Source organism: Portunus trituberculatus, chromosome 11 (genome assembly GCF_017591435.1).
Source record: "Portunus trituberculatus isolate SZX2019 chromosome 11, ASM1759143v1, whole genome shotgun sequence".
Taxonomy (NCBI): Eukaryota; Metazoa; Arthropoda; class Malacostraca; order Decapoda; family Portunidae; genus Portunus; species Portunus trituberculatus.
Genome location: NC_059265.1, coordinates 4,472,927 through 4,481,423, shown reverse-complemented (window position 1 = coordinate 4,481,423; position 8,497 = coordinate 4,472,927). Strand labels below are relative to the sequence as shown.

General features: G+C 43.1%; 1 long non-coding RNA gene across 1 annotated transcript; it reads right to left on the bottom strand.

Annotated features, from left to right (window-relative positions):
* Positions 1–206: 206 nt before the first annotated feature.
* Positions 207–3,521, bottom strand: LOC123502437. The gene is made up of 3 exons (XR_006674066.1): positions 3,461–3,521; positions 2,913–2,997; positions 207–391 (listed from the first exon to the last, which is right to left on the bottom strand). It is a non-coding gene; the product is annotated as an uncharacterized LOC123502437 (long non-coding RNA).
* Positions 3,522–8,497: the final 4,976 nt, after the last annotated feature.

The following is an 8,497-nucleotide window of genomic DNA, read 5'->3' as shown; positions in this document are numbered from 1 at the left end:
TATTTTAACCCCTTCAGTACTAGAAGACATTTTTACCTTGAGATTTGAGTACCATTAGACCATTTTATTGACATTAGGAAAGGTTTATAGACATCAGAAGATTAATGGCCAATATCTTCACCATAAAAACATGCCAAATGGTCTTAAAATACCATAAAACATGCCAAACTCTCTTAGAATGCCCTGAAAAACATGCCAAACTTGTCTTAAAATGTCCTTAAAAAAATAACATTCCAAACTGCTTATCCATCCTAACTGTTCTTCATGACTCCAGGTGTTGTCTTGTACTCTGGGTGTTGCTGATGGCTGTAGGCGTTGTAGAAGGCTTGTGTTGCATTGTGGCTTGTCTTGGCTTGCTTGGTGGTGCAGTGTGTCTATTGGCTTGACTTTCCTGTAATGATAGGTTTACATTGAGTCACCTTCACTATTTTGTAAACTGAACTGAACGCAACTCAACCAAACCTAACAGAACTCAACCTAACTTAACTAAACTGAACAGAAATTAACCTAACCCAACCCAACCCAGCTCAACCCAACCCAACCCAACCAAAGTTAACCCAAAACAACCCATCATAACCCAACCCAACTCAACCCAACCCAAAAAACAACCAGTTAACCCAGAACAACCCAGCATAACCCAACCTAACTCAACCTAACCCAAGCCCAAAACAACCCAAGTTAACCCAGAACAACCCAACATAACCCAACCCAACCCCAAACTAACCCAAAACAACCCAGCACAACCCAAGCTAACCCAACCCAACCCTTTATCTTTACCCTTACCGAGGTGCCTGTCACGTGACGTCGGCGACCATGGAACATCATCCTCCTCTGTTTTGAGCCACTCCAAACCGATCCACAGTTGTCCAGCCCTCACTGACGTGTTTCACCAATGTGTCCATAAACTTGACCCTCTGTCTTCCTCTCGCTGGTTCCTTATACTCTCCCCAACAAGCATTCTCTCCCACAGTCCATGTCCTCTCAGTACATGGCCCACAAAATTGAGGTGTCTCCTCCTGATACTCTTCACCGGTGTTTTTTCCATTACTACTCTTCTCAATCCTTCATTAGTGATCCGTGCACTCCAAGGGATTCTCAGCATTCTTTGCATGAACCACATTTCTACTGCTTCTAACCTTTTGATCATGTTCTTCTTTATCGTCCATGTCTCAGAGCCATACGTTAATGTGGATCATACATAACGCTTGAGTATACGTTTTCTTAGAGTTATATTCATGCTAATATTGGTCATTATCTTTCTTACCCCTTAAAGTACGGGGGGTTGATTTACTTTCTGTCTGTTACAGCGAGGAAAAATCACACCTGTCAAAAATGCTAAAAATATTCTTTTCCTCATAAAAGCATATTTCTTTGTGTTATTCTGAGTACAACAATATAGTTTTCAACATGTCATCACCTCTCACACCAAAGTTATTGCACGTCAAAAAATTCATGGCAGAATCCGCCGCTAAGAAATACCCCCCAAGCTCAGATAACACCATGCTCTCTCTCTCTCTCTCTCTCTCTCTCTCTCTCTCTCTCTCTCTCCATTTGGGCATATGAATTTGATGTAAAAGTAGGAACTTTTGCACTTTCATGTCATGAAAATGTGAACTCAGATGAAATGATGTTCAAAACAGAAAAATAAAAATAAACCACATATTACAAATATTGTGGATTTTTATAATAATTGGAATGTGGCAACTCTTCTTGGCAATGGGACTGACGTGACTTGGCCGACAAGCACAGTCCTGTAGAGGCAACCATGGGTGACACACACCAGCGCATTGTTCGAGGGGAGTATGTGAGGAGGTTTATGAACGTCGCTGTGAGGGTTGGCCTCTGTCTCCCAGATCACTATCAGAATCACTACTGGAGTCTTCACTTTCTTCTGTCTTAATAAAAAAATCACTGTCTTCATTTTCACCACTATCCTCAATGTCATTACCGAGTAAAACTGACATAACATCACTCGGAGTACCGAAACCTAACTCCGGGTCACGGGATTGCTAGATGTTGCCTCAAAATGGGAAAAGATGACCTATGTGAGGGAACATATGTCTCCAGGCTCAAAGAGGTGAGTGAGAAAAGATGCCAGAGACTTCCACTTGCCCAAGGACCAACAGTGAGGGGGAGAGATTCAAACGTTTAGCGCCGAAAAATCATGATTCCCGGAACGATCCCTGCTTCTCTGCACGCCACGCTACAATCATCCCGAAACAATCACCGAACGTTAAGGGTTAAACTATCTATGAGTGCTTGCAATTTTACCTCGGAATCTGCCGCTAAAACTGTATCGTCCGCATAACGTATGTTGTTTGTGTTTCTTCCCCCAATGCAAATTCCCTCCATTTCTTCCATCTCCTCCAAACATTTTTGTCCATACAACGAGAACAAGTCTGGTGATAGTACACAGCCTTACCACACTCCTCTCTGTATCTCAACCCATTCTGTGTCTGGTGAGAGTACACAGCCTTGCCACACTCCTCTCTGTATCTCTACCCATTCTGTGTTTTTATTTTTTATTCTTATTGCTGCTTTTAGTTCCCAGTATAGGTTATTTATCATTGTTACATCTTTGCCATCCAATCCAATCTCCTTTAACACGTCAATCATTTCCTCCTGTCTAATCGTCTCAAAGGCTTTCTCAAAGTCCACCAAACACATGTATACATCTTTTTGCATTTCAACTGCTCTTTCTGTTACCATCCTCAGGCCAAATATTGCATTACCCTTTCAAAATCCATATTGCTCCCAACCCAATCTATGCTCTCAAACATGCCAAACTGTCTAAAATGCCCTCAAAACATGCTAAACTGTTTGAAAATACCCTCCAAACATGCCAAACTGCCTCAAAACCTTACCTAACGCAGCCCAACCCAACTAACCACACCACACACCACACCACTGACCTGCATAAGGAAGGGAGCCGTGTGGCCTCAGCGTTGAGTGGCCACCTCCTCTTGGGTCACAGTGAGGTCACAGTCCAAGGGAGTCCTGCCGCAAAAGGTCAGAGGTCACACAGGTCACACTGGGATAGTAATAATAGTAATAGTAGTAGCACAGGAGGAGGAGGAGGAGGAGGAGGAGGAGGAGGAGGAGGAGGAGGAGGAGGAGGAGGAGGAGGAGGAGGAGGAGGGAGGAGGGAGGAGGAAGGAAGGAAGGAAGGAAGGAAGGAAGGAAGGAAGGAAGGAAGGAAGGAAGGAAGGAAGGAAAGAAAGAAAGAAAGAAAGAAAGAAAGAAAGAAAGAAAGAAAGAAAGAAGGAAGGAAGGAAGGAAGGAAGGAAGGAAGGAAGGAAGGAAGGAAGGAAGGAAGGAAGGGGGAGGGAGGGAGGAAGGAGAGAGAGAGAGAGAGAGAGAGAGAGAGAGAGAGAGAGAGAGAGAGAGAGAGAGAGAGAGAGAGAGAGAGAGAGAGAGAGATAACAAAAACTTTATAAAATGACAATATTTATTATTTTACCTTTTCTTTTTTAATCTTTTCTTCTTCTCCTCCTCTTCTCATCTTCCAACACCTCTTCTTTCTTCCTCCTCCTCCACCTCTTCCTTCTTCCTCCTACTCCTCCTCTTCTTCCTCTTGCCTTGGTCTATCTTTCTCCACATTCTTAACACAATCTGAAATAAATAAAACTGGATTAATATCAGAGAGAGAGAGAGAGAGAGAGAGAGAGAGAGAGAGAGAGAGAGAGAGAGAGAGAGAGAGAGATTGAAATAGCAAAACTTTATGAAATGACAATATTTATTATTTTACCTTTTCTTTTTCTCTCTTTTCTTCTTCTCCTCCTCTTCTTCTCATATTCCTCCACATCTTCCTTCTTCTTCTTCTTCTTCTTCCTCTTCCTCTTCCTCCTCCTCTTCTTGCCTTGGTCCGTCTTTTTCCATATTCTTAACACAATCTGAAATAAATAAAACTGGATTAAATTTAGAGAGAGAGAGAGAGAGAGAGAGAGAGAGAGAGAGAGAGAGAGAGAGAGAGAGAGAGAGAGAGAGAGAGAGAGAGAGAGAGAGAGAGAGACCTTAGTGTTTCAGTGTGCGGAGGCCATACATAAATTGAGTGTTATTGAAGCAGTGGGTAAGTAAGTGAAGTGCTTGACAGTGACACATAGAGAATAAGTGAATAAGTGAAGTGACATTTTAGACAGTTTGGCATGTTTTGAGGGTATTTTGAGACAGTTTGGCATGTTTTGAGTATATCTGAAAATAGTTTGACATGTTTTATGGCCATATTGACATGTTTTGAGGGTATTTTGAGACTGACATGTTTTGAGGGCATTTTAATACAGATACAGTTTGGATGGCATATTAAGACAGTTTAGTATGTTTTAAGGACAATTTAAGACAGTTTGCCAGGTTTTGAGGCCATTTGAAGACAACTTGGCAGGTTTTGAGGGCATATTAAGACAGTTTGTTATGCTTTGAGGGGAATTTAAGACAGTTTGGCAGGGTTTGAGGACACTGTAAGACAGTTTGGTATGTTTTGATGACATTTTAAGACAGTTTGGCATTTTTTAAGGGTATTTTAAGACAGTTTGACATGTTTTGAGGGTATTTTGAGACAGTTTGGCATATTTCAGGGCAATTTAAGACAGTATGGCATACTTTAAGGGCAATTTAAGAGTTTGGCATATTTTGAGGGTATTTTGAGACAGTTTGACATATTTTATGGCCATATTGAGACAGTTTGGCATGTATTGAGAGCATTTTGAGACAGTTTGACATGTCAGGAAAGGGATCAGATAAGACAGAGAAAGTATGGAGGGAAGCATGCAGTGCAGGGCTGCCTGGCCACTTCTCATCCTCCACACTTCCATGTCCACATTTAAAACCATACACTCTTCGGCACTGTCCCCGAGAAACCATCCCATGCGCTCGCCTCGATTCCCGGCTCCCCCTTCGCAGTTCCTCCACCCAGCAGATTTGACATCACATTAAAAGAGAAATATATGGTATATAATTTTGTTTTTGTGTAGGGGTTCCTTGAGACATGTCATGTATTTGAAGGGTTACGCAAGGCTAAAAAGATTGAGAAACGCTGCCTTATTCGTTACCATATTCTCTCTCTCTCTCTCTCTCTCTCTCTCTTCCTTATTCGTTTTCATATTCTCTCTTTCCTTAGTTGTTATCATATTCTCTCTCTCTCTCTCCTTATTCGTTTTCATATTCTTTCTCTCTCTCCTCTCCTTATGCGTGGGAGCCAGGAATCAAGGCGAGCACGCGGGATGGTTTCTTGGGGACAGTGCCGACTCTTCTAAATCAACATATATGCTTTCCATCTCCCTTAACTGTCATCCTTGCCACTTCTATGTCCACATTTTAAACCGTACACTCTTCTAGGATGAGAGGGTGGAGCATGTGGTGCTGGAGTGTGTGAAGTATGCCAGAGACAGGTATGAGATGATGCAAGTGGTGCTGAGGGAGCTGGGGCATGACAGAGTGGAGATGACAGGAAGGGAATGGATGGTGGTGCTGCTGGGACTATGTGGGGAGATGAATGGAAGGATGATTGAGGCTGTGAAAGAGTTCCTGGAGAGAATGTGGCGTGCTAGATGCAAGAACTAGTGGTGTGAAAGATGCCATTAAAACCTGCCAAACTTTCTTAAATTGAACTCAAAATCTGCCAAACTCTCTTAATATGCCATGAAAACATGTCAAACTGTCTTAATATGCCCTTAAACATGCCAAACTGTCTAAAATGTCTTCAAAACATGCCAAACTATTTTAAAATGGCCTCAAAACCAGCTAAACTGTCTCAAATTTCCCTCAAAACATAACAAACTGCCTTAATATGCCCTCCAAATCTGCCAAACTGTCTTCAATTTCCCTAAAAACCTCCAAAATTGACCTAACATACCCTCAAAACATACCAAACTGTCTCAATATGCCCTCGAAACTGTCTTAAAATGCGCTCAAAACATGTCAAACTGTCTCAAAATGCTCTCAATACATGCCAAACTGTCTCAATATGGCCATAAAATACGTCAAACTGTCTCAAAATACCCTCAAAATATGCCAAACTCTTAAATTGCCCTCAAAGCATGCCACTGTCTTAAATTGCCCTGAAATATGCCAAAATGACTCAAAATACCCTCAAAACATGCCAAACTGTCTTAAAATACCCTTACAATGCCAAACTGTCTTAAAATGCCATCAAAACATGCTAAACTGTCTTACAGTGTCCTCAAACCCTGCCAGACTGTCTTAAATTCCCCTCAAAGCATAACAAGCTGTCTTAATGTGCCCTCAAAACCTGCCAAGCTGTCTTCAAATGGCCTCAAAACCTGGCAAACTCTCTTAAATTGTCCTCAAAACATACCAAACTGTCTTAATATGCCCTCCAAACTGTATCTGTATTAAAATGCCCTCTAAACATGTCAGTCTCAAAATCCCCTCAAAACATGCCAATATGGCCATAAAACATGTCAAACTGTTTTCAAATATCCTCAAAACATGCCAAACTGTCTCAAAATACCCTCAAAACATGCCAAACTGTCAAAAATGTCCTTAAAACATGCCAAACTGTTTAAAAATACCCTCCAAACATGCCAAACTGCCTAAAAATGGCTTCAAAATCTTACCCAGGCCAACCCAACCTACCTAACCCAACCACACCTCTGCACACCACACACCACACCACTGACCTGCATAAGAAAGGGAGTCGTGTGACCTCAGCGTTGAGTGGCCACCTCCTCTCGGGTCACAGTGAAGTTGCAGTCCAAGGAGTCCTGCGGCAAAAGGTCAGAGGTCACACAGGTCACACTGGGATAGTATTAATAGTAATAGTAGGAGGAGGAGGAGGAGGAGGAGGAGGAGGAGGAGGAGGAGGAAGGAGGAGGAGGAGAAGAAGAAGAAGAAGAAGAGGAAGAAGAAGAAGAGAAGAGAAGAGAAGAGAAGAGGAGGAGGAGGAGGGAGGAGGAGGAAGAAAGAGGAAGAAGAAGAAGAAGAAGAAGAAGAAGAAGAAGAAGAAGAGGAGGAAGGAGGAGGAGGAGGAGGAGGAGGAGAGGAGGAGGGAGGAGGAGGAGGAGGAGGAGGAGGAGGAGGAGGAGGAGAGGAGAGGAGAAGAGGAGAGAGAAGAAGAAGAAGAAGAAGAAGAAGAAGAAGAAGAAGAAGAAGAAGAAGAAGGAAGAGAGAAAAAGAAGAAGAAAAGAAGAAGAAGAAGAAGAAAGAAGAAGAAGAAGAAGGAAGAAGAAGAAGAAGAAGAAGAAGAAGAAGAAGAAGAGAGGAAGAAGAAGAAGGAGGAGGAGGAGGAGGAGGAGGAGGAGGAGGAGGAGGAGGAAAGTATTAGAGGATGAGGAGGAGGAGGAGGAGGAGGAGGAGGAGGAGGAGGAGGAGGAGGAGGAGGAGAGGAGGAAGAAGAAGAAAGAAGAAGAAGAAGAAGAAGAAGAAGAAGAGGAGAAGAAGGAGGAGGAGGAGGAGGAGGAGGAGAGGAGGAGGAGGAGGAGGAGGAGGAGGAGGAAAAGGAGGAGGATGATGAAGAAGAGGAGGAAGAAGAAGAAGAAGAAGAAGAAGAAGGAAGAGGAGGAGGAGGAGGAGGAGGAGGAGGAGGAGGAGGAGGAGGAGGAGGAGGAGGAGGAGGAGGAGGAGGAGGAAAAGGAAGGATGAGGAAGAAGAAGAGAAGAAGAAGAAGAAGAAGGAGGAGGAGGAGGAGGAGGAGGAGGAGGAGGAGGAGGAGGAGGAGGAGGAGGAGGAGGAGGAGGAGGAGAGGAGAGGAGGAGGAGGAAGGATGAGAAGAAGAAGAGGAGGAGGAGGAGGAGGAGGAGGAGGAGGAGAGAGAGAGAGAGGAGAGAGAGAGAGAGAGAGAGAGAGAGAGAGAGAGAGAGAGAGAGAGAGAGAGAGAGAGAGAGAGAGAGAGAGAGAGAGAGAGAGAGAATTGAAATAGCAAAAACTTTATGAAATGACAATGTTTATTATTTTACCTTTTCTTTTCTCTCTTTCTTCTTCCTCCTCTTCTCATATTCCTCCACCTCTTCCTTCTTCTTCTTCTTCTTCTCTCCTCCTCCTCCTCCTCCTCCTCTTCTTGCCTTGGTCCGTCTTTCTCCATATTCTTAACACAATCTGAAATAAATAAAACTGGATTAATATCTGAGAGAGAGAGAGAGAGAGAGAGAGAGAGAGAGAGAGAGAGAGAGAGAGAGAGAGAGAGAGAGAGAGAGAGAGAGAGAGAGAGAGAGAGAGAGAGAGAGAGAGATACCTTAGAGTTTCAGTGTGCGGAGGCCATAAATTCAGAGTGTTATTGAAGCAGTGGGTAAGTAAGTGAAGTGCTTGACAGTGACACATAGAGAATAAGTGAATAAGTGATGATAATACAAGATACATAGTGACACAAGTGATACACTGCAGGAGTAATTATCACTACATCAATAAGAACACTAGCAGTCAAATAGTTGGTGGGCTTTGAGATAGGAGATACCCATAATGCCTTCTTTAGCCCGTTAAAACACAATGGAAATGCACCTATGCTTTCAATCTCCATTAATTCTCATCGTCCACACTTTTATGTCCA